The sequence below is a fragment of the Danio aesculapii genome, chromosome 24, assembly GCF_903798145.1.
Source record: "Danio aesculapii chromosome 24, fDanAes4.1, whole genome shotgun sequence".
NCBI classification, from domain to species: domain Eukaryota; kingdom Metazoa; phylum Chordata; class Actinopteri; order Cypriniformes; family Danionidae; genus Danio; species Danio aesculapii.
The window spans coordinates 18,937,859-18,962,611 of NC_079458.1; the positions used below are offsets into that span (position 1 = coordinate 18,937,859).

At 35.7% G+C, this 24,753-nt stretch overlaps 1 long non-coding RNA gene across 2 annotated transcripts in view; it reads left to right on the forward strand.

Annotated features, from left to right (window-relative positions):
- LOC130218879 (uncharacterized) overlaps nt 1–24,753 on the forward strand; it is a 76,130-nt gene that overhangs the window by 38,033 nt on the left and 13,344 nt on the right. For both annotated transcript variants that reach the window (XR_008836005.1, XR_008836006.1), the window contains 2 exons: nt 22,556–22,684; nt 22,799–22,922. This is a non-coding gene — a long non-coding RNA (uncharacterized LOC130218879). The remainder of the gene's footprint in view (nt 1–22,555; nt 22,685–22,798; nt 22,923–24,753) is intronic.

Consider the following 24,753-nt stretch of genomic DNA (forward strand, 5'->3'; position numbering starts at 1 on the left):
ACTAGGTTTTGCAGTTTGTACTAATTGTTTTGAGAAATGCATTAACTGTTGTGCAAATGTAAATAGAAATGCACCATAGTGACTGAGAAAAACCTGTAATATATTTTCACTGTCATGATGACAGTATGTAATATGTAGTAATTTTTTTGTTAATTAAATAGATTATTAGTTTAATTATGCAAATTATTCAACAACAGTGGTTTGTTTCGTAGAAATTGTTTGGATGGATAGATGGATAGATAGATAGATAGATAGATAGATAGATAGATAGATAGATAGATAGATAGATAGATAGATAGATAGATAGATAGATAGATAGATAGATAGATAGATAGATAGATAGATAGATAGATAGATAGATAGATAGATAGATAGATAGATAGATAGAGCATTTGTCTGTAGATTATTATTGTCTTTACATAACTCAATTGGTCATTTGAAAGGACCATATTTTCAAGCTTATTTTCACTAAAACTCTTGTCACCATCATTTCAATCAACTGCTGATTTTTCGCTTGGACTTCTTGATGTGGGCATTTCTCAGTATCTTCCTTCTATGCTGATTTACCCAGATACGCAAGGGTGACTGACAAAGCAGCCTGATCCAGTCTTATTTTACAGCTTTAACATATTTACCGAGCTGTTTGAGAAGCTGAGCTATTTTCAGCCAGGATAATGGATGCTGCTATGCTGTGCAGAGTTTTAATGACTTTCCTACACATTAAAATAATCTGTCATTTCAATTAAAGCTCTGTCAGCGGCATGATGTTTCCCAGTACAGTGTCAGCACACTCGTTCTTCCTCCGGTGGGATTCACTCAAAGCCCCTCCTCCAAAAAAACAAAAAAAACAAAGCACAGTTTCGAGGGAAATTGTTTGACAGCAGCTTAAAAGCGAGTCAGGAATAACTTATCAGGTGAGGGCATGTGCTCACTTTAAAGGGTCATTTCATTAGGATTACATTCCCTTCAATCAGAAAGCAGAAATAGTGAGCAAATCAGAGAAGAGAAGTTTTATGGATCACTGAACTTTTTTTGGTCTAATATGTAGAGATTTCTCTACTGAGACACTATCTCTATCTGAGACAATACCTCTTTAAATACATCAAGTACTTAATTAGATTTTAATTTACTCACTCTCTGGTCATTTAAGATATACGGGTCTGTCTTTTTTTCTGTAGAACATTAAAGATGTATTTAGCTGAAATGAATGAATGCAAGTCAATGGCACTTTAACAGTAAGAAAAACATATTTAGGGAAAACAAAATTGGCCTGTGGGTTTTGATTATACACTGAGGTCTAAAACCATAAACAATCTGTTTGTCCAAGAAACGGAATGTTATTTAGAGCATTATTACCTTTGGTAACACTTTATTTTGATGGTCCATTCGAGTATTGGTAGACTCTCTGCTTAATATCTGTTGATACTGCTCCTTCAACAGACATTTAACTGACTATAAGTAACTTTGCAAGTACATGTCAACTTACACTAATGTTAACCCTAACCCCAAACTAACAGTCTACTTATAATCTAATGAGAATGAGTTGGCATGTAGATGCAATGTAACCATCGAAATAAAGTGTGACTTTACCGTTAATCAACATTCAAATAGTCCAGTTGACTGAGCGTAAGCTTTATTAGATTATTTTTTGATTACATTTAAATTACTGTTTAGCGAACTTGTTTCTCATACAGATTTGAGTATTTTAAATGCATTGCAATCTTTGTTATTATAAAAAGGATGTGGATTAAACATTATATAACATCTTTTTGTAAATGACTCACTGGGGGTTGTTTTGTGTTGATGAAAAGACAATTCAACCATGGGAATGTACGATAACGGAAAATCAAAATGATGATTTATTCAAAATAAATCACTTCAACAATGACTGAATATCATGCGACCACTATTAGAAAACCATGAACATGCAAGCATGGAGTTAAATTGTTGGCATAATAAAGATAATTGAGATACTGTAAATATTTTAGATCCTGAGGGTTTAGCCTGTTACAAATTGTTGAGAAGCTCTGCATTACATACAACAAACATGGCATTACATGGCTGAAGTCTACCAAGTTTGAATGATCTTGTTTTTGAAATGATGGCATTGTATTTTGCATATGTAAATCAGGTTTCCCCAGCCTGATCTCACAAGAAAATGTAAGTATTTTACGTTTTGTCAGTTTAGTGGCTAATTCGTATGAATTCGTACAAGTTCAGTCGTACGAAATTGTACGATTTAAAAAAGGAGGCGTGGCACCTAACCCCACCCCTAAACCCAACCGTGTTGTAAATAATGCTCATTTTCCGATCATTTCACTTCATATAACTTAGGGATAACATTAGGAGCTACAGGTAATAATTTTGCCTGTATATGCTTTATTTTTTAATCTAAGACTGCTGGTTGCTGTTGACTTGCATTTTATGAATCACCAAGGACCACAGTTTCAGCCATAAAAAAATATTCACCTGTGACCTAAGGATAAGCTAATTTTTTTTTCAGCAAGAAGCACTTTTTCGTTTTTGGGTGAACTATCTTTTAACCAAGAATCCATCTTTTTTTTCTTACACAAACACACACATGTAACATCAGCATTATCTGATTTACTCAGAGGCCTTTTTTTAAAAACATATTTGGAAAGATGGACCTATAGATATAAAAACTAGAGAATGAAGGGTTTTACAAGACCGGTCGCCTACTTCATAACTCACTTACAGTTTTGTTTACTGAAGAGCCCTTGACCTACTTTCAGTTCATCATTTATTCAATCTAATTTAATTCGCTTCATAGCCGTGTTCTTAAAGAAAACAACAGAGCTTGACCTAAAGACGGTCTCTAAAAGCATCTAATGTTCGATGTTATGATTGCTAATTATGAAATGACTATTAAAACTATGCTCTGCTCTGCTTTTTGTTGTTTTTAGTGCATCTGTGACTTCATGAGACGTAAGCCCTCTTAAGACTAAATTTGTGTCTTTTATAATGAAACCCAGCTGAAATCTGTTTCACATTAGCTGCTTCGGGATGGATATCTATGAGTATACCTGAAACCTATTTTTTTTCCCCATGAGGTCTCTTTTTTCTTTGTGCATCAGAAATGTACTGTACAACGTTGTACTTTGTGGAAACCACATCTTGTCGTTTAAAGGGACACATTTGTACGTTATCTACCCTTAAAATGTGCTTCTACAATTCAACAGTTTTTTGTCTAACAGACGTCTAAACATTGATGGTTTGGCTAAACCAAGGCTAAATTTGTGATGTCTGTGAAAATCTAATCATCTTACACATGATTCACACAGGCTTCAGTGTCAACACTTGAAAAGGGCATTTTTAAAATTTGGGTTGACGTGATCATCATCAGCATCAGTCAATAAATTAAGTCCACAATCGGCTACTGTCTGAGCTGGGGTATTTGCATAAAGCGATCTGCAGTGTTTTCCTAAAAACCATCGTTATGGTCGCAAGTTGTGTCATTACAAACATGGTTCATTGAATTGGCATTTCGAAATCCATCGTTTCAACGAACATTCACAAACTGCATCGCAAACTTCTATGCTTGTAACTACACCCCTAGAGCTGTAGTTAGAAACATAGTTCATGGCTGTATTCTATTCCCAGTTATCCCCTCTATGCCCTATTCCTTTAGAACATTTTAACATTTAAACTTGGAACGATAAAAAAAAAGTATTAAAGTCATCACTCTTAGGTGTAGTTTGCTTTCAAAGCATTTTTAAAGTTCAGTTTTTGCGATCTTCATGTTTACAATTGCGCTCCCTTCGTAGTGTACTTTGAAAACATTGATGTCATTTTGAACACAGCCGTGGTTCATGATGAAAGCTATAGGTGACCTATTATTTAAAAGCAGAATTTATGTTAAGTCTCCAAAACTTGTAATAACAAAAAAATATATATATCATACGTTAATCATTTAAATTTATAGTAGGTTATTTATTAAGTATCTGTACTGTATATGACATGGGCTTGTTAGTTTCTGCAAAAAAACAAAAACAAAAAAACAACACATTTCTGCAGTGGTTTGCATGTGTCAAATTGTAAAAGTAGACTTTTCAAAACAAAACAAAAAAAAAAAATAAATAAACAATATCCTGCTTAATAGTAATAATAATAATAAAAATAATCGTCATCATTAATATTATTAATACTATTATTAAAGTATGATTTTTTTTCATTTCCTAATATATAATAAATATTAAATTTCATTTCTTAAAAAATAGCCTTATTATTTATTTATTTATTTATATGATTTATAGGCTATATGATATTAGATTATGTGTTAGGTTTTGTAAGTGATTTTATGTTAATTTAGAATACACTATGGAATATTCTCAATAATATTTGTAAAGGAAACGCCATATGGCCATATGTTCCATTTACATACAGTTGAAGTCAGAATTATTAGCCCCCCTGTTTATTTTTTTCCCCAATTTCTGTTTACCAGAGAGAAGATTTTTCCAACACATTTCTAAACATAATAGTTTTAATAACTCATTTCTAATAACTGATTTATTTTATCTTTGCCATGTTGACAGTAAATAATATTTTACTAGATATTTTTCAAGACACCTCTATACAGCTTAAAGTGACATTTAAAGGCTTAACTTGGGTAATTAGGTTAACTGGGCAGGTTAGGGTAATTAGGCAAGTTATTGTATAACGATGGTTTGTTCTGTAGACTATTGAAAAAATATATAGCTTAAAGGGGCTAATCATTTTGTCCTTAAAATGTTTTTAAAAAATTAAAAACTGCTTTTATTCTAGCCGAAATAAAACAAAAAAGACTTTCTCCATAAGAAATATATTATCAGGCATACTGTGAAAATATCTTTGCTCCATTAAACATCATTTGGTAGATACTTAAAAAAGAAAAAAATTCAAAGCGGGGCTAATAATTCTGGCTTCAACTGTATATTTCAGTTAATATAGAAAGTGAGTGCATGTTTTTACTAAAACTAATATTGGATTTTTTTTAAATGCGTGTGCCTGTAAAACAATATAATTTGCACAAAAAAATAATGGGGTTCTTCCCTAAAGAAATTGTTACTCCACCCCATTTAGAGCATCATTATGGACGTTTTACATTATAACTAACGTGGCTCAAACGATGGATCTGCAACAGACAAACTGCAGGTTTTGGGAAACACTCGTCACTACATCATTCTTTTCTCAAACGATGCATCGTACTATGACAGTTCAGTCATGAGTTATGTCGTTGTTTGGGAAACGCACCCCTGACTGGCTGACGTTTCGGTTGGCACTTGAAAAGTTGAGGAATTCCCAGCGCCGATGGACACACAATTCAGTACAGCAACGCTTGACGTCACTTATTCAAAGTGAATGGGAAGCATTGACACTAACGCCTTGTATGAATGGGGCATTAGAGTTTGACCAAATTGTTAAGCCAACAGATACACAGATTAGCCAGACTTCACTTGTATTTGATGCCTAGTCTTATTTGGGATATTTTTAGACATCTATTAGTTGCAAACAAGCTCATTGTCGATACGTACCTCGGTCTACATTTCTGAAGAGCACAAACTATGTAGCCAGATGTCTTTAAAATGAATGCTACAGGGGTGGTATGACATCACAGACGGCTTCTGTTCCTTTTCGTGCTACCGCTGCCCACTTACCTCCATGTGGATGGCTTTTCCGCTGGTACCAGTTTGCCCAGTAGCTCACCACGTACGTCGACAGTCTTGGGACGCAGAACAAAAAAAAAGATAAATAACACAAAATATGAAAACATGTTGAAATCACGCGGCCGTGACAGCTTTTCTTTTTCTAGATTGCTTTTGAAAACATTATTGGTTGGGTTTAGGGAAGCGGGTGGGTGGATCAGTCGGTCAGTTGACAGCAAACTCGTCTGGTCAGCTGAAGTGTACATTTCACACTCTGGTGGATTTACACAAGAAGAGGATGCATGAGAGAAATTTGAGATCATCAAAATGCATATACAGCAACCTCTGTTGGATTTGCAAAAACGTCGAGCAGACGTACCTCCGGTTATACATTTTGCTGTCCCCAGAAATGTAGACCTGGGTACGTATCCGTAATGAGCCTGAGTTGCTTAGATTTTCACTGACAGACTAAATTTAGGTTTGTTTTAGGCAGCCCATATATATCTAGACATCTATTAGATTTCTTTTAAAAACACACACAGAAAATGCTTGCTTGGAGTTGAATACCTGTACAGTAATTATACATGCATTCAGGTACTCTTATAAACCTTTTGGAGGAAGATGTCCACTTGAGTGGGAAGCTATAGATTTTTTTTCACACTTTTCTATGGGTGTAATCTGCAATGGCCATTGAAAAGCTGTTGGATGGTCATGAAATGATCATGAAATGGTCATGTGTAATGCTACTGAATTCAGATTGCACAATATCAATCTAATTTTTACTTAGTCTATTTAAAAAATTAGTCATGGTGATTTGTAAACAATCCATAAATAAGAACAAAAGAATTCATTGTTTTATCTTAATTAAAGCATTAAAGTGAAGAACCATGGATGCTTCAAGATATCCTGACAAAAAGACATATTTTACACATTTGATTTAGTGGTCAATTTGCAAATTCTGACAAGGTAACTGTTCTACAAGTCATCAGTATCAGACAAATATATATATCAGACAAATATATATACAGATGTTAACAATTCAATATGTTCTGTCTTCCGCCGCTCTTGCCACCTTGGCAGTAAATGTGCCTACAGCTATTGAATGCTGGGTGGCGCTTTAATAGACTTTGTTAACTAAAATATCAACATGCAATTTTCAGCTTTGCCTTTTCACAATACTAGATAGGACAGTACTGTATGTGTACCATGCAAAGATACTGTATGTGATGTGGTGTGTTAAATTAAAATATAATTTTGTTTGGTTGTTTTTGTTTCCTTAGTAATAAACATGCTTTTACACTGTACTGTTTGTTTTAGAGATGTCTACAATACATGGTGAGAAGCATAGCTCTAGGCTGCAATCATCTTTAGCATTTATAGTGCCCCAATAAATTGCGTTGGGGTAAAAATAATGTTCGATTTCTAAATCCTTTAGTTTTATTTAGAATACAAAAAAAAATATATCAAAATATGCAAACAAATAAATAAATTAAACATCGATTGTAATGGCATTTGTTATAATAACACAGGACAACTGACGTAACCGTTTTTAAAAGTCTGTTTTGTTTCACTGCAGGCTACAATGTGATATGCATAGAAGATTGACATTTAATACTGAAACTACTTCCTTCGGATTTGACCCTACAGAATATTTAATAATAAATGAAATATTCCAATCAATTTAGATGAGAATAGCAATAATTCAAAATAATCAAGCGCAGGCAAATTGTTTTCAAAAGTCTGATATAGATCTACAAAAACAACCCTGGGGTTTTCAAACTAGGCTAGATGCTGCAGAGATTTCAAGTGTATAATTATGATAAGTTTTAATGTTGTCAAAGTATGACAATATACTACTGTACAAAGGCTACACCTGCTTTAGGCTATACATTGCTTTGAAGCTTTTAAAAATACATCATATGATTTAGGAATTTGCTTATATTAATTGTAACTAAATACTTATACTTAAAGGTTCCTTTGTGCCCCATGACGGCACAGTCGCAAACTCCATTACACCTAAAACATGTTCGTAATCCCTTAGTACCGTGGCGGTGCCATACACGGTGGTAATGGTCATTTTGATGTGTCACCCACTGTATATTATTGTGAAATCACCATTTGTCTAACAAAAACCGAAGTACCTCAATTGCAAACATCAGTGGAAAAAGATTTTAAGACAAATGTGTGTGTACTGAACTATTGTGTTTTTGGGGCCAAACAGTTGCATTTTATTGGTGGGCTGAAGTATGAATTTAAAACATAATTAAATGTAACTTGCTCACAGAGTTTCTTCACTATAATAGCGAATAAATGAAGCAGCAGATATATTTAAGAGCGCTCCCCTATGTTTATTACTACATTCACGCTGTTTCTGTAATATAGAAAGCACTGATATAAAGAGGATTAGAGCAGCCTATATATCAATAAGACACTTTGGCTGGAATAATTGCATTAGTATTTACTTTTCTCCACTTCATCTCAGCCTTTGCCTACAGCCATATATCACTGCCTGAGAGAGAGAGAGAGAGAGAGAGAGAGAGAGAGAGGACAGAAAATTCCATTCAGTCAGTGCAATCCAGAAGTGAGGATTGATAGCAAGACAGAAATGTAAAGAATGAAAAAACTTTTTTCATCTTTTATATTTTGGTTAAGGTTTGTGAGCATTGGGTTTGTCAGTATGTGAGGCTACAGCCTTGTACAGGCTGAACGGTTCTGTTCTTAAAATAATTCAAGCAATATGAAAATCCTAATGACACTTTGATGCATCGAGTTGGGATTTTTTGCATTAGAGAAACAGGTGATATGTTTGTATTATTTGTCAGCTGTGGAGGGTGAAAAGGCAAGCAAAATGCTGACATTTTCATTACGGCTGTGCTTAAATCGCATTCATAGTCATGAGAGGATATCACAGGGACTATGAATTTCAAGTGTTCTCATTTTTGTCAAAGCATGTTGCTCCCCTCTTGTGCTGTGAAACCTCTTGTGTGAAAAGTCTAAGCCAATCAGAACAAGACTCATAAACCCAAGCAATCTAGTACACTTCTTACACTTCTTTTTTTAAATGATTATGGGGATGCAAACTAGCAGTAGTGATGCTTCAACTTAATTGTATTTTTCAGTGGAAAAGGTGCATTTTTCTAGACAAGAAAAATTTTGTTGTCATATTTTGACATTTTTTACACCCTTTTCACAAATATCATATACCGACAAGCATTTGATTTCTTTCGGTGTTTCAACTGAAGTTTTAAGTTTGAATTGGGAAGCATTTTTTGTATTTTATAGGTAATAAGCACCATTTAAAAAGCTATTTAAAAGTGCAAGTATTAAAAAAATCATACCATTATTGCTTCCATCTTAAAAAAGAACCAAACACGTTATTTTGTAAAAACCTTGATGTCATGTTGATGTGTTTTATGTGTTACACTGATTGTAAAGCATCTGAAATGTTGTTTTGGTCATTCTAAAAGGCCTTAACCATTTCAGTATTAGTGTTATTATATTATTAATCATCTCCAGTACTGTCAAGAGCATCTGTGCTCGACACCTCATGCCTTCAAACGCCACCACGCATTCATTTGCGTGTTGACATTGTCTTCTGAGGCGCAAGTCACTTATTAAATAAGGAAAAGAGTCACGCAGCTTTTTTGATACTTGATACTTATTTGATACATATTTGATACTTGGCGCTAGTTAATCAGAAAGTGACGATTTTGTTCTTATTGGATGGAAACACTGCTTTATTCGCATGTCTTTTATGCGATATTCCAGTTTTGCACATAAGTTAAATTAGCATCTTTGGATGGAAAAATAGCTAAAGTTTGTACATGCCTGGCATGTGTAATACAGTAGATTTAGTTGTTTTTGTGGATCTGTGTGAACAGGTTTTAACAACTTTGCCATCTAAACAAAAAACTTTTTAAAACCGCAAAGAAAGACTTTTTTTTATTGTTAGGACATTGTTCTCATGTAAATGAACCCTTTTCCAAATGTTTATGTTCACTTAAGATTTAATTGATGGCTTTAAAGTACAAATTTGGAATATTCTGACAAATATCTGTACAAACGCACACCTCAAGCCCAAAACTTTCTTCTGCCGCTCAGTAGGCTTTTAATTTTCTGGATGTGGTTTGGTGTAGATGCATTAAACACCCCTGAGATTCTTATTATTCAGTGTATTTATAGCATATAAAATATTTTTTAAACATACTTCATTAGCAGCATGTAGCCTTGCTAATGGCTGACTTTAGTTGAACTGCTTTAAATTATAAGTACCTTCCCAAGTTACCGTTTTAAAGTAGATCCTGCACTAGTTTGTAGGGTCTGATAAATGTTTTAAATTGTCAATGTAAATGTACTGTATAATTCAATGGGATTTTTATGATCCCTAGTGATGTCTGTGGTTAATCATTTAAATACTTTGTGAAATGGATATCGGTTTTGCAAAAGAAGAGCAACAGAACTCCTGATGTGATTACGCCAGTAATCATTTAAAGTGTCTAAACTTCACTTGCTTTGTTCTATTTTTAAAACACCCAGACTTGTGTTTATTATCTCATTCATTTCTCTTCATTCCTGGTTTCCTCCAACATTTTTTTTCATGTGTCAGTTTTCTTTTCCTCTCCCTGACAGTCAACCTTTACAATGAACGCATTAAGTTTTCAGCAAATTACATTTAGGCAAGCGTTTATGGTGCCAAACACTTCAGCCTTTAATCCGCTTTACTGTAGGCAGATGTATCACCCTACATTTGCCGCACTTAACATATGTAAATTTGGCAGGTAATACACATCCCGCCTGACATATTATGTTTTTATACCTGTTAAAAACACTCTGAACGCAGGATTTCTCCCACTACAGGATACTTCAAAGTAAATGCCTGCTAAGCAACATTAACAGGTGTAAACAGCGAGTCTGATGCCACTAAGCTTTGCATGACGCTTAGGTAAATTCCAATTCATTTGAAAAGCCTTCAGTTTTTTTTCTCATGGAGGCCAGTATTCACATGCCCGCTTTTGCTTCTTTCTGTCTCTCTCTCTCTTCTGCTCCTGACCAGAGTTATCACATTTCCTCTGGGAGTGCGGTGTGCATGATTGCAACCCTGCCTTGTCAAAAATCTGCCCAGTGTTTCTATATTTCTTTGTGAGACGTCCTACTGCTGAATAATGCATGAGACCTGCTCTCATTACATTCCTCTCTCTCTCTTTCTCTCTCTCTCTCTCTTTCTTTCTCTCTCTGTTGGTTGAGGTAGCAGAAGCGACAGCTCAGGCAGAGATGGTCACCCCTTTCCCAGCAGCCCCTGCTTCAGCTCTCATCAACTCCACTGCCCACTGCTGACAAAATGGGCTTATTTGACTCCTCACCCCGTGGCACAGATGAATAATTCACTGCTGGGGAGGCGCAGGCAGGTTTGCATTTGACAGAGCGTGGACAGTGGATTATGGGATTGCACAGAGGTGCTTCTCTCCTAGGCTTGTCCAAGAGAGAGAGGACTTCAAACTGCAGCTGGGCCCGTCGAAGGCTGGCTTTGGTAGAGTCATACGATGCTACTGGTACTATAGGAAGGATTGTGTATGGAAAATACGCAGATTCAAGAAGTGTCTTTTTACTGTGTATCAATATGGGCATCAAGATGTAGTTGCATTGGAAATGTAGATATAGTAGTGACAGTGGAACATGGAACATTGATAACCTTCAATAACTTTTCAATTCCATACTCTACTGTAGATGGCAGAGCATATATGTAATTTGGGGGAAAATAACTAAAGTGTTTTAATCAAAGCCATCAACCCACATTTTTTTTTCCAATTTACAGTATTTGTTGAATGGATCACAATGTACCTCCTGTTTAGAGCTATCATACACATGGTTTTTAATAGGAGTCTTCTTCAATCAGCGACCTGAAACAAGCCATTAAGTTCCTGCCCATTCCTTTAAAGCAGGCATGTCCGAACACGGTCCTGGAGGGCCGGTGTCCTGCAAAGTTTAGTTCCAACCCCAATCAGACACACCTGGGCTAGCTAATCAAGCTCTTACTAGGCTTTCTAGAAACATCCTTGCAGGTGTGTTGAGGCAAGTTGGAGCTAAAATCTGCAGCACACCGGCCCTCCAGGACCAAGTTTGGACACCCCTGCTTTAAAGCATATCAAATAACATCATTCATTAATTTTTCTTCGGCTTAGTCCTTAATTTATCAGGGGTTGCCACAGCGGAATGAACCACCAACTATTCCAGCATGTGTTTTACGCAGCAGATGCCCTTCCAGCCACAACCTAGTACTCTCGCATTCTCTCTCACACACACATACACACACACTATGGCCAATTTAGTCCCTCCTAAATCCATCCAATTCACCTATACTGCATGTTACCGCTTCTCTTTCAGGAACACGGGTGAGAACATGCAAACTCCACACAGAAATGCCAACTGGCTCAGCCGGGACTTAAACCAGCGACCTTCTTGCTGTTAGGCGACAGTGTTAACCACTGAGCCACCGTGCCGCATCATATCAGATAACAGTTTTTTTTTATGTAATAATAACGCAGCCATCTTTCTAAGTCACTGTTACGCTCCCTCTTATTTGTGTCAAATATCTTCTCCCTTTACAAAATAGTGGATTGCAGAATAAAGTTGCACCCAATACATTTCAAATTTTAGCTTCAATCACTTTTTATACTTAAAAAAATAATAATAATAATCCTAACAAATTCCAAAATTTAAGCTGGGAAGTCAGTTGGAACATAATGACCCTGTTGTGTTTTCTATGAAACATTCAATGCTGTCTTAAATTGCTCAATAGTTGTATTGGGTTTGCGGCAAAGTCCTAACTTGGGTTCACACCAAATGTAAAGCAACATGTCACTTTAGTTCACTCACATATATTTTCAGCTTGAGTTAATTTTTTTAACCTGTATAGAAGATGATTTCCTAGTGTTCATAACAAACGTGACATTCCATGTCATGCACACAGCCTGAAAGTAATTTGCCTTCCTTCGCACACTTGCATTGACTTCCATAAATACTCGTGTGAACCCAGTATTAAACCAATTGAGATTGACCTTGTTTTCTCAATTGTATTATGCTGCAGTTTTTGCATGCGTATGGCACTGCGAAAAAGGGCAAGATTAAACAAGACGATTAGACATTAAAAAAAAGCGAGCGATTGGTCCATATTTTAAATTTCTGTCCATAGACGTCATGTTTTGATCTTCAATTGGTCTTACGCAATCACATGATGCGATTTTGCAGGTTTACCAACCTTGAACTTTCCAGCGCAGCGAACTGCGAAACTTGTCGCACAAGTTTGTGTTTCTGGCCTGCCACATAAGTGCTGTGTGACCGGCGCTGATGATGATTAATATTATTATTATTAAAATTATTATTAATATTTTGTAATCTTTATACTAAACATCACTAAACAACATTCTCCGTACGTGGATTACTCAGTTAGCTGGATTTGGTTATTGACAATTTAACACAATCCAGGATTGTTTTGTTCTTCAAAACTCATCCGTGAGTTCTGGTGGCTCAAACCTGCTCAGGAGCAGGCTTATTTCATATAAACAGGAATAGATCGGGTCTTTTCAAGCAAAGGTACTGTAATACTCAAAAGTATACACTGAATTCTAAATATATACTGAATGCTGAATATATATATATATATATATATATATATATATATATATATATATATATATATATATATATATATATATATATATATATAGAATATATAGTTTTAGAGCCTACAAAGACTCCCCAAAGGGTTCAAAGAGAACATTTATTATGTTGTTTTCACAGCTAATATGGTGGAGATTTGATGCTTCGCAAAAGTTGCAGACACCTCTAAGGACATCAAAATGCTTTTTATGATGCACAATTAGGTTAAACAGACAGTTATTCCTTAAGTGAAAATTAATCAGATAATGTCATTACACAGTCAATCTTTGCATTGCTGATCATGATTTCGAGGATTGATAGATCTGTCCTTCACAACACACGATCTCAGATCAGTTCATTCAGTCATTTTAATCTGATTCAGAACTTTTTTGAAGAATCAAATTAGCCAGAGATCAGTTAACAAAATTAAAAGATACAGGATCTGTCAAATAATCTTAGATCATTTTAGCAGGGTAGAAGAATGGACGCCAGGTCTAAATTCAAGTTTATCCAAGTTTAAGATCATTTATCATTGCAGATTGAGTCGAAATACCATTCTAACTCTCTCTTTTTGAAGTATTTCTCTACATTTAAAATGAGTGGTTATGATGTGAATCCTACTGTAGGTTTTAGACATCTCTGCTCCAGACATATTGATCTATGGTGGTCATACAAGACAAATTTTCTCACCGCTTCCTGTAATTTCACTTCTTTTTGTGTCCTCAAATATGCCCCAAAAACAAAGAAGGCTCAGAGTAAATCAGATTTGTTCTGTTGTTGTTGTCTCGCATGATTCAGTCTGCCTACCAATATTTCACATCGTTCACCTACAGGCTGGCGAAAAGACCTTTGCGTATCCTTTAATGAGATCTGTCCTGGAAAAGTAGAAGCTGTGTCAGGCCGAAAGGACAGGATAAATAAAGTAGCACGCAATATCACACTTCTCAGGACCACCACAAAGGACTTCAGCCGCCCTTCCTGCCCAAACAAGTCAGCCGCAGTTTCTTTTCTGGATGTAGAAGGACATCGTAAGGAGGTCAGCATGCCTTTTTTCGTCTTCGCAATAAAGAAGAACCTCTTTTTACACATCCATGCTCTAATTTCCAGAAGCCCATGCCAGGCGAGTTCAGGCCTACCTTATCTGTCTTGTTAAACACAGACAAAGGGATGAATCCTTTCTCCTTTTCTCTGGTGGAGACAATAGCCAAAGTAGATAACCTAGTACTCTGGAATTAATTATCTGGCCTTTTAATTCAGGGTCGTGGTGATTAGCCCACTGTGGAGGCATTAGCATAATATTTTTACTATCTTCCTTGTGCTGGGTCTCCTGGACCTTGTCTTTTTCTTCCCCCTGTGGAAAACCCCACTCAGCATTTCCTCTGCTACCTGCTAGTCCCTGCCTATGAATGTGATTTGAAGGAAATGAGATTTCCTCTTCATGCCAAACTGGCTGATGACAGTTCATTGCAGGGGGATAATTATAAATGGTTTTTATATATCATTGACTGCTGTGATGGCGAGAGCGATATGATGTGTTAATACAGACGTTTAGCTCCATTATTCCACATAATAAGGCCAGTGACTATGTCGCTGATTACCTCCTCTATCAAGGCAGAACTTCACAACATTCGCCAATCAGGCTTTCTGAAGCAACAATGTGTGAAAAAAGAAACTCAACTGTGTAGCTGTTTTGAATTTAAATTCAGGGTCACAGGCATTCTTTATACTCAGTGCATGTTGAACTGAAGAAAACTGGATGGTGCAGTAAGTGTTGTTTCAATAAAATCTGAAATAAAATTTGAAATGTAGTGTAAGGAATTGCAGATTACAGTGAGACATGACTATAACTTTCATTTTGTCTGACAAATCCCATTTTAAACTTTAACTTACTAAACGTATAGAAAAAGAATTTACAATGAGGTTGTATTAGTTAACATTAGTTAATGCATTAGCTAACATGAACTATTGATCAATAACACATGCTAAGCATTTCTTAATCTTTGTTAATGTTAGCTAAACATATATTAACATGCTTGTTAATGCATTCATTAATATGAACTGATAGCGAACAACGATTTCGTTCTGCATTACATATTCTATGTTAATGTTAACACTTAATGTATGTTCTAATGCACCTCATTACAATAACAGCTTAATTAGTTAATGTTTACTTACAAATACACTAGTACACAGTATTCAACAATGGAATAGATAACATGATCTTACAATAAACAACCCATTTATTTTGCAATATTAATCTTTGTTTATATAAACTTACAAATATAGAAATGTGTTAGTTAATACATTAACTTGTAAGAGGGTGAACTAGAAAATGACTAAACTTTGACTAAAAATTGCCGAATTAAGTTGTAACTAGAAAAAAAATAAGTTTTTGTAACTAGAGAAATTTAGTTGCTGTAACTAAAACTATATATGTTATAAAAACTACAAAAATAAATTGTGAGAACTCAAAAAATTATGCTGTGAACTAGAAAAAATTAAGCTGTTAAATTAAGTTGCTGTAGCTTAATTTTTCTAGCTACCGCAACTTTATTTTTCTAGTTACCGCAACTTAATTTTTAGTCCTGGAACCTGTTTTTTCAAAAGATGCATTGTTGGTTGGTTGATTTATGTTTTACTGATTGTGTTATGATCACTAGCAGATCACTGGAGAACTACAATTCTGCCACTGAGGAGAACTACGGGTCCCATCAGGCACTTCACACACACACCAGTTCCAGTTCTCGCCTTGATTGCACACACATACAGATGGAAGCTCATCATAGACTGATTATCTAGAGAATTTAAACCTCTCAGTTTCACACACGCTTTGCTGAATATTGTTTCATGTTGTATTCATTACGTAAGTGTTCATCCTTGTTCCTTATTTTCTGTTTGACCTTTGGACAGTTTTTTACAGTTTGTTTTTACTGTTTTTTGTAATGATGGGCAAAGCAAGGCTTCTTAATATACTAAAACAGTCAAAGCAAATGTGTCGAAGCATCGAAACGTTTCAAAACTTGTCTCTAAAGTGACACCTAGTGGCCATTTTTTATGTATTTCTCTGAAACAGCTTCAGCAAAGAAACTCTTAAGCAAATTGAGCTGTTCAACTCCACGTTGAAGATTTGAGCTTTTAAGTGATTTAGTAAAGCGAGAGTTCAGGACTAGCATGCCAAAATAATGGGTTCGAATCCAGGGAGATGCAGCTATGGATGTTATTTTTAAATGATCTGTTCTTGTAACCTGTTTTGTTTTAAAATTGGTCTGACATTCGAATGAACACTTTGTGAATAAATATGTCTTGTTTTGGTCATAAAAAGTAACATTAATAAATACATCAAGTCATATTTACAAAGTATTTCTACAAGTAGGGATTCGAACTCGGTCCATTAGCAGCACAGTTACTCTGTGCACACGCATGGTTCACTACATGAGTTTTTTTCTCTGAACCTGTCAGTCAAATGCAGATTTGCCAGATCTCCAAACGCCTCTGAAATGACCAATGCTTTTAATTGGTTTAGTCACATGACCTGGTGTTTTGAAACGCATCAGTCACATGACCTGGGTGTTTTGGATCATGCTTCGGTGCAGTGTTTCGAAACACGTGCGCTTCGGGATCTCGAAACATCAGTTTCACGTCAGCCACCACTACCTTTGTTTGCATGTTCAGCCTAACATAACAGAGTGGCTGGTTGATTAGTTTTCCTGTTTGTCGGTAGGATCAGATCATGGAATCAAACATCATGACCCAGAACTACCTTTTATATTTAGCAATTCTGCAGTTGTGATTTTTGGACAGCCCTCCTCCTCAACCAATTCCAGGCAGGTGCAACATAAAGACACTTCCCACCAAATGCAATGCTAAATCCTCTGAGTTTAGCTATATGCACTGAGATCAGATGAAACCAAAAGTGTATGCATCCACTGGGGAACAGCACTCACAGACAGAACCCCGGCAACACAGCCTCAGGCTTAATACCAGAGAAGAGGTAGAGGCTGTTATCTGCATTACAATATCCTGCTAATCAGCTCTTTTTGAGAGAGGAGAGGACGTCCCCTGAGGATCATCGAGATTTTTGCAACAACTTCATTTTTTTTTTCCAAGAAGAAGAAAATGTAAGAGCCACCCATGCATTGGAGCATTAATTTCCCATTTTTATTTCTGAACCTTTGGAGCCAATTCAAAATTACTTTTCAGGGGGAGATTATGAAATTAGAGCACCATTTGGAGGGATTAGGTTGGTCTTAAACCCGGCTCCTGTTTGAGGCAGAGGATGAGGAGGATTCTTGCAGGAGTTCCCCCGAAATATACAGAGGAATGGAGAACAAAAGCAGTTTTAAACATTACTTGAAATGAACGCACAGCTTAATGCATGAGTTCATTTATTCTGCTTAAAAAAATAGAGGGAGTGATAAATAATCGGGAAGCAGTTTTCTCCTAAATTATGCATGATCTCTTAATCACTTGCTTTAACCTGAGTATGTTCATAAATCAAGAAAATTGCTATGTGTTAACTGATGGAGCTGTTACTCCTGACATGTTCTTATTAGCAAGGCAGACACAACATTTGGATTTTGCAGACATGCAACATGATGCTACACTCTCAGAAACCTTAAGATATGTGAGCTGTCACGGGGGTGGTACCTTTTCAAAAGGTACAAATTTGTACTTAAGAGGTCCATATTAATACCTCAAGGGTACATACTAGTACTTAAAAAATAGAAAAGTGTTCCTCTTAAAAAAAATGTGGTACTAATATTTACGTTTGAGGGACCAATATGGACCCTTTAAGTACAAATGTGTTCCTTTTAATAATGTATCACGCCAGTGACAGCTCATGTACCTTTATTTCTGAGAGTGTAGCATATGATTTAATTGTTTATAAATGCCTACAGATGTTTTCAAAAAAGCTATTAGATTGAATTTACAGCTAAATGACTTCTTTTATTGCACCAATGGATGTTTAATATACTAGCAAAATAAATAAATTTATTTATATATATATATGAGCTAAATCAACACTAGTTTTTTGAGTTTTTTGGTGGGATAACTTAATAGTTTTATGTTCAATCAACAATATGGGACATTATGAAGGAATTGTGTGAAGCCCTGCATTTTTATATATTTATAAATTTTATATATTACATTTATATACACAATTTTATTTTGTTTTATTTTATTTTATAATTTATATATATTTTTTTTTTTTGAAACTCTGACCAAAGCTAATTATCATCATGTGACTGAAAACATTTTTTATAAACCTATGAGGTACATTTATGAGACACAGAAGATAAAATATAATTAAGATATTAAGAAATAATTTTCTTGATCCTTAAATTTTTGACATTCAATGCAGTTCTGGCCAAAATTAAATAATATGCTAGCTAAAAATAAAGCTATTAAAAAAGTAATAATAATAATATATATATATATATATAATACCTTTAAATCCTTTTCAAAATATCTACTGTACATGAGAAAGAGCACCGCATTGCATTATGGGTATGTTTTTTAACACAAGCTAGTATAATCTAGACTGACTGAAAACAAAAAGGTTCGACTTCACAATTTTAATTCCATAATCCCTTCAACTGCAGCTGCTAAAAGGGCTTAAGAAAGAATTAAAGACGATAAATGTGTAGCTTTGGTAACAAATGATTCATAAGATACAAGATGTGACTGCGGCGTAAATGAGGACTGTGTTAAATCCTGACATTTGTGCGTGCAGCTCACTTTTCCTCGCCTAAAGCAGTTAGCGGAATTGTTTGTACATAAATCTAGGTGGCTGTGTATATTTGGACATAATTTTTGATCCCCCATTCGAACGACTGCGTTTTATTGGTCTGCATTCAGAGATGACACCTCATTCTCAAGATCTCGGCTGCCGGGGCTTTTAATGCACTGCTAAAGGTCAGGTCATAATCACTCCTCTTTAGTCCCGCTTCCAGTTTAATTGACTGTCTTCCACACATAAAGTCCCCACTTCTCACTACCTGATTATTGCAGGCAACGGATTCATACACAGATTCATGAGACCCAATCCAACCTGCTGCCTGTTTCCAACAAGACCTTTGGGAAATGTCTGTCCAGCTTAATTTCCAATCACAACTTGGAGGAATATAAATGGACACTGATATCTCATTCACAGAGTTATGTGACAACAAAGGTTTTTGATTACTTTAAAATTTGCAAACTTCGACCTGTTGAGTCTCTTCATCTTCTTTGGTTTGTTTCTGCATCATCACATTGAACTTGAACACAGTTTAACCTGAAATCTCTAGGATTTTATTTTTACAAAATGGCAAAGAACAAAAAAGACACTATTAAGGCCAGTGCACAAAGGACTTCACACTTATTGCAGCTCTTTAATGTTTAAAAGCAATGTACAAAATGGTAGGCATAAAATCATCAATTAAAAAAAACTGGCTTACTGTTTTTGAAGGGGGTCTGATGTGCCATGTGGGTTGACCTATGGGATTTGCACCTTTGTTTACTTGCCTTGAGCTGTTGAAGTTAAAACTCCACTTGATGGCACTCTATCATGAATAGTTAACCTGAGTACACATTTTATGGTGAGTTTCATATTTTCTTTTATGGACTAAAAGGATAAGTTCTGTGTTGTGCTGGAGTGAAGGAGATTAAACAGAAGAAAACCACCCGAGCAGCCATTGGTGGTGTCCAAAACAAAGCGGATGGCCTACGTGCACACAATCAATCCCATAATGCACCACATTAACGACCATGCAAACAATTTTGTGCTTAATAAACATCTAATAGACATCTAAACAGAGACAGCTTGGATAAAACAAGGCTAGACATCTATTAGATGTAGAAAATACCCATAATGCATTGTGAGAGTTCATTCACCTAATGAATTCCTGCATCTGACCACAAGATGGCATTCACACAGTATGGTGTACGCTTCAAAATAAATTATAATTGTTAAATTAGTGTACTGTACATGACAGGAATCAAAATCATTTGTTTCATTTCTAACAAACAGCTCACTTAAGGTCTTTGCACACTAAGTCCGAAATTTTTGTATGTGTTTTTTTTTTTCGTAGTCAAATGCGAAAAAATTAGTCATGTAACCTAACCTTGCACACTGAGTCCAATGCATATTAATTAATCCATTACGAAAAACACAAAACTTTTCGGAGTCAATTTAAGTAGTGCTACTTTGTTCTCCTCTCTTCTCCAAAGTAGAAAAAGAAAGAGGAATAGGCTGCATATTGTGTTCATCCATTACTGCATAGAGAGGAAGGAGAGTTTAGCTCATTGTCAAAGAGCTGCACTGGATTATGTCGAAATGCGAATTTATTTCAGGAAATCAGTGGAATTTTGATACATTGCTTGTGATACGTCAACACAATCTCACGGCAATTCGTAACTTTTTTTTTAGTGGCTAATTCGTACAATTTAGTACGATTTGCTCATCCTCCAATGACGGTTGGGTTTAGGGGCGGGGTTAGGTGCCACGCCTCCTTTTTAAAATCTTACCATTTCGTACAGCTGAACTCGTACGAATTCGTACGAATTAGCCACTAAACTGTCAAAACGTAAAATACTTACGTTTTCTCATGAGATCAGGCTGGATACGTCACACATTCACGTGCATAAACAAATTCTGAACAGAGACTGGCAGTACCTATGGACATTATAATAGATGGTGGCCACGTTGACGTGTCAAAGCAGCAGAACAAAAGCGGACAATGCTTTATATTATAATGTGCACAGTAGGCTACGTCAAATATATGGACACACACACACATACCAAACAGAAGCAGGGCAGACTGCACCAGTCATGAATTCTCAACTGTCCGTCACATTCTATATTTATTTTATGAACTGTGTTCATCGTATTTAGCTTTTCGCTTATACGGTGATTCTGACCTGTCAAAGCACATTTCAAAGCGTTTTTTCTGTTGCGAAAAACAGAAAAAATCTAAGCTGGTTTCAATTTTTTATGACGTACAAAAGTGTGGAGGCAGTGTGACAATTCTATTCACACAACAATTGGTCTAATGCAGGCAATAGTGAATGAGGACATAGGGTTTTGGATATTGAAGACAGGCAATGAAAAAGAGTTAGGTGTCTACTTTTTCTGTGCAACAAATCAGTGCCTGAAGAGTGAAGTTGGCAGTGCCACCTTGTGTCCCGGGCTATTTTTGTTTATCATTAAGAACCATCTAACGTCAGGGAGTGATTTTGCAAGTTAACTCTGCTTTTCACCAGTGAAAATTGTTCAGCTGTGAATGGTGAATAGCATCTCGAAAATTGCTGGTGACTAATTTGAGCAAAAAGTTTAGGAGTCTTTAGAAATCGGTTTACTGACATGCTAACTTGCTAAAAAACAGTAATTAACTAATGTAGGTTGATTTACTCATCTGACTTGCACAAAAACTTAAACTTAAATCAATATTCTATGCAGAAGAGGGTTTTTTCATGCATTAATTGCTTCATCAATGCAGAAAGGTAGCATAGCTGAAAGGTTTGTTTAAGCTTCTCCTCAGCTGTACAGAGATGTGAATTTATATTTTATTCAGCCTGAGATTCATTCACTTCCCATTTCAGTTTTGGTGTAAAAGGGCCATACATTTGTCAAACGTAAAATTTTATTGTTAATTAATTAAATAAAATTTTATTTTATTACAAAACAGCAACCGTACCTCATATGAGAAAGTGAAACAAAAAACACCTCTTTCCTTAAAAAGTAGCTATTGTAACTAAGAACCAGTTGTTCAATAGAAGCTTCCCTCAACACTGACAATAATAATAATAATCTTAAACATGTTTTAATTTAATTTCAAGCATAACATCTCTCCCTGTCTGATTATAGCAGATTCATACACAGATGCATGAGACTCAATCCAACACGCTTCTCTGTTTGCCGCAAGCCCTTTGGGAAATGTCCATCCAGCTTAATTTCCAATCACAACTTGGAAGAATATTAATAGACCTGCCATGCCAAAATGTGCATCCCTCATAAAAACATCTCTGATGGACTTAGATCTTCAAACGGATGTTGTATTTGAGGCTTTTGTCTGTGTACTAGCACAAAGCACACAAAAGGTTATTGTCCCTCTCCGGCTCTGGAAATATTTCCTTAAGCTCACCTCAGACCAAGCAATTTCTCCCCTTTTTTTTCTCCTCTTGCCTTTGTTTTGAAGACAAAGGTGATGAATTTGGAGCGTGTGTGAAATGCCAGGCAGACAACGGTGAAGAACGAAGTGTGTCATTTATTCTCTCAGCAGGTGTGACGCGCCGGGCCTGGTGTGAGCCTCCGTCCATTGTCCTGCCGAACACACATCCCGCTCCCTGGAGAATAGCCTCCTCTCCCCGGCCGCGCCAATCCCAGGACAGAAAACTCGCAACAAAAGGTGAAAATGAGTGTAAATTGCAGTTATTTTTCCATCCTTTCCTTTTGTAATTTGAACACTTTTTATCTGCTGGAGCAACGCTTTATATATTTATTTATTTTCTCTTTTTTTCAGTAAAAGGAGCTTGCTGACACCTTATTCGCAGGGTTATGTGACGACGTCGCTTTCTGATTACTTCCAAATGGTGTAACAATGAAAATTGCGAACTTCGACCTGTGGAGCATCTACATGTTCTTTGGTTTGTCTCAGCATCATTAACAATTTTAACTTAAGCATCGTTTAATTAAAAACAGTAGGATTTTGTAGGGAAATTCTCCTATTAAATACTACCAAAATACTATATACAGTAAGGGAATAAGTATTTAACACGTCACCATTTTCTCAAACATATTTCTAAAGGTGCTGTTGACTTAAAATGTTCACTAGATGTTGGTATCAACCAAAGAAATCCATATATGCAAAGAAAACAATATTAATTAGTTTACAAATTAGGTTATGTGTAATAAAATGAAACGACACAGGAAAAAAGTATTGAACACATGAAGAAGGGGAGGTGTAGAAAGCCCAGACAGCAGTTGAAATCTCGCAGTAGTTATTCAGCAACCCTCTGCCCTTCGTCAATGTAAATGAATATTAGCTGCTTTAGTCTAACATCTACATTATCAAGATGATAAAGATGAAGGGTGGACAATTCAGCATGACAATGATCTAAAACACAGCCAAGGGAACTCTCAAATGCTTTCAGAGAAAGAAAATCAAGCTGTAGAATGGCCCAGTCAATCACCTGACTTAAATCCAATATAAAAAAGAAAATAAAGCTCAGATTCTATAGACGAGACCCTCAAAATCATTAAGCTTTTTACACTGTTGAAGTCTGTGAAAAACTCACACCTGAGCAATGCATGTGACTTCATTCTACATATGAGAGGCGTCTTTAAGCTGCTATCATTAAAAAGACTTTTACTTAAAGTATTAAATACATTTCAGTAGTTCAGTACATTATCCTTGTGTTATTCCATTGATATTACACATAACAATTTTTCAGATTTTTTGTCTTGTTATATTTTTGTTTGTATTGTTTGGGTTTTTAAGAAAATCTGGTTCAATTGCATGCCAACAGCTCCTTTAGAATATTTTTCCCTGAAAAAAAAAAAACAAGATCCCCCCCAATTGTATATTGTCTTATAACCCTTATTATAATAGTGGTCTTGTTTAAATACACATGTTTGATTTTGTGCAAAGACAGATAAAGACAATTTAAATAAATGAATGTAATTTAAAAATCAGGCATTACATTGTTTTCATTACATTAGACTGTATCATGAGCAACAAATAATGAAAACTAACGAAAGAATGAAATTACCCAAGCATTGAAGGGTGGAATGTTTGTAACAACAGAAGAAGAGAGTGTGCCCGGAACACTTCCCTTACCTACAGAGTATAGAGAACATTCTGCAGTGCTCAGCATATACAGATGTCACTACTTCAGAACGGCGCGTATACCGCCACTCGTAACGCTGCTGCGGAGGTACCTACGTGCGCCAGAAGCTTTTGGTTGCTGGGTGGCGCTTTAACCTTAGATTTTCAGCTTTGCCTTTTCACAATATTTATGTGTACTGTACATTATGTGATGTGTTCAGTTAAAATATAATTTTGTTTGCTTGTTTTAATAAACATCCTTTTACACTATACTGTATGTTTTAGAAAATATAAAATACATGGTGAGAAGTATAGCCCTAGGCTGCAATAATTAAGCAAATGTAAGAATAAAGTTTTTTAGTCTTTATAGTGGCCTATTAAATTGCATTGGGGTGAAAAGCATGTTTCGATTTCTTTGACCATCATGGCGATGTTATTACCTCAAATCTTAAATGTGCGCACACTGCAAGATATTAAAACCGCGGCACAGCACACACTACAAAATAATATTAACGTTATCGAGCTGGCGGCGCAGTAGGTAGTACTGTCACCTCACAGCAAGTAGGTCGCTGGTTCGAGCCTCGGCTCAGTTGGTGTTTCTGTGTGGAGTTTGCATGTTCTCCCTGTGTTACACACATGACACTATATAC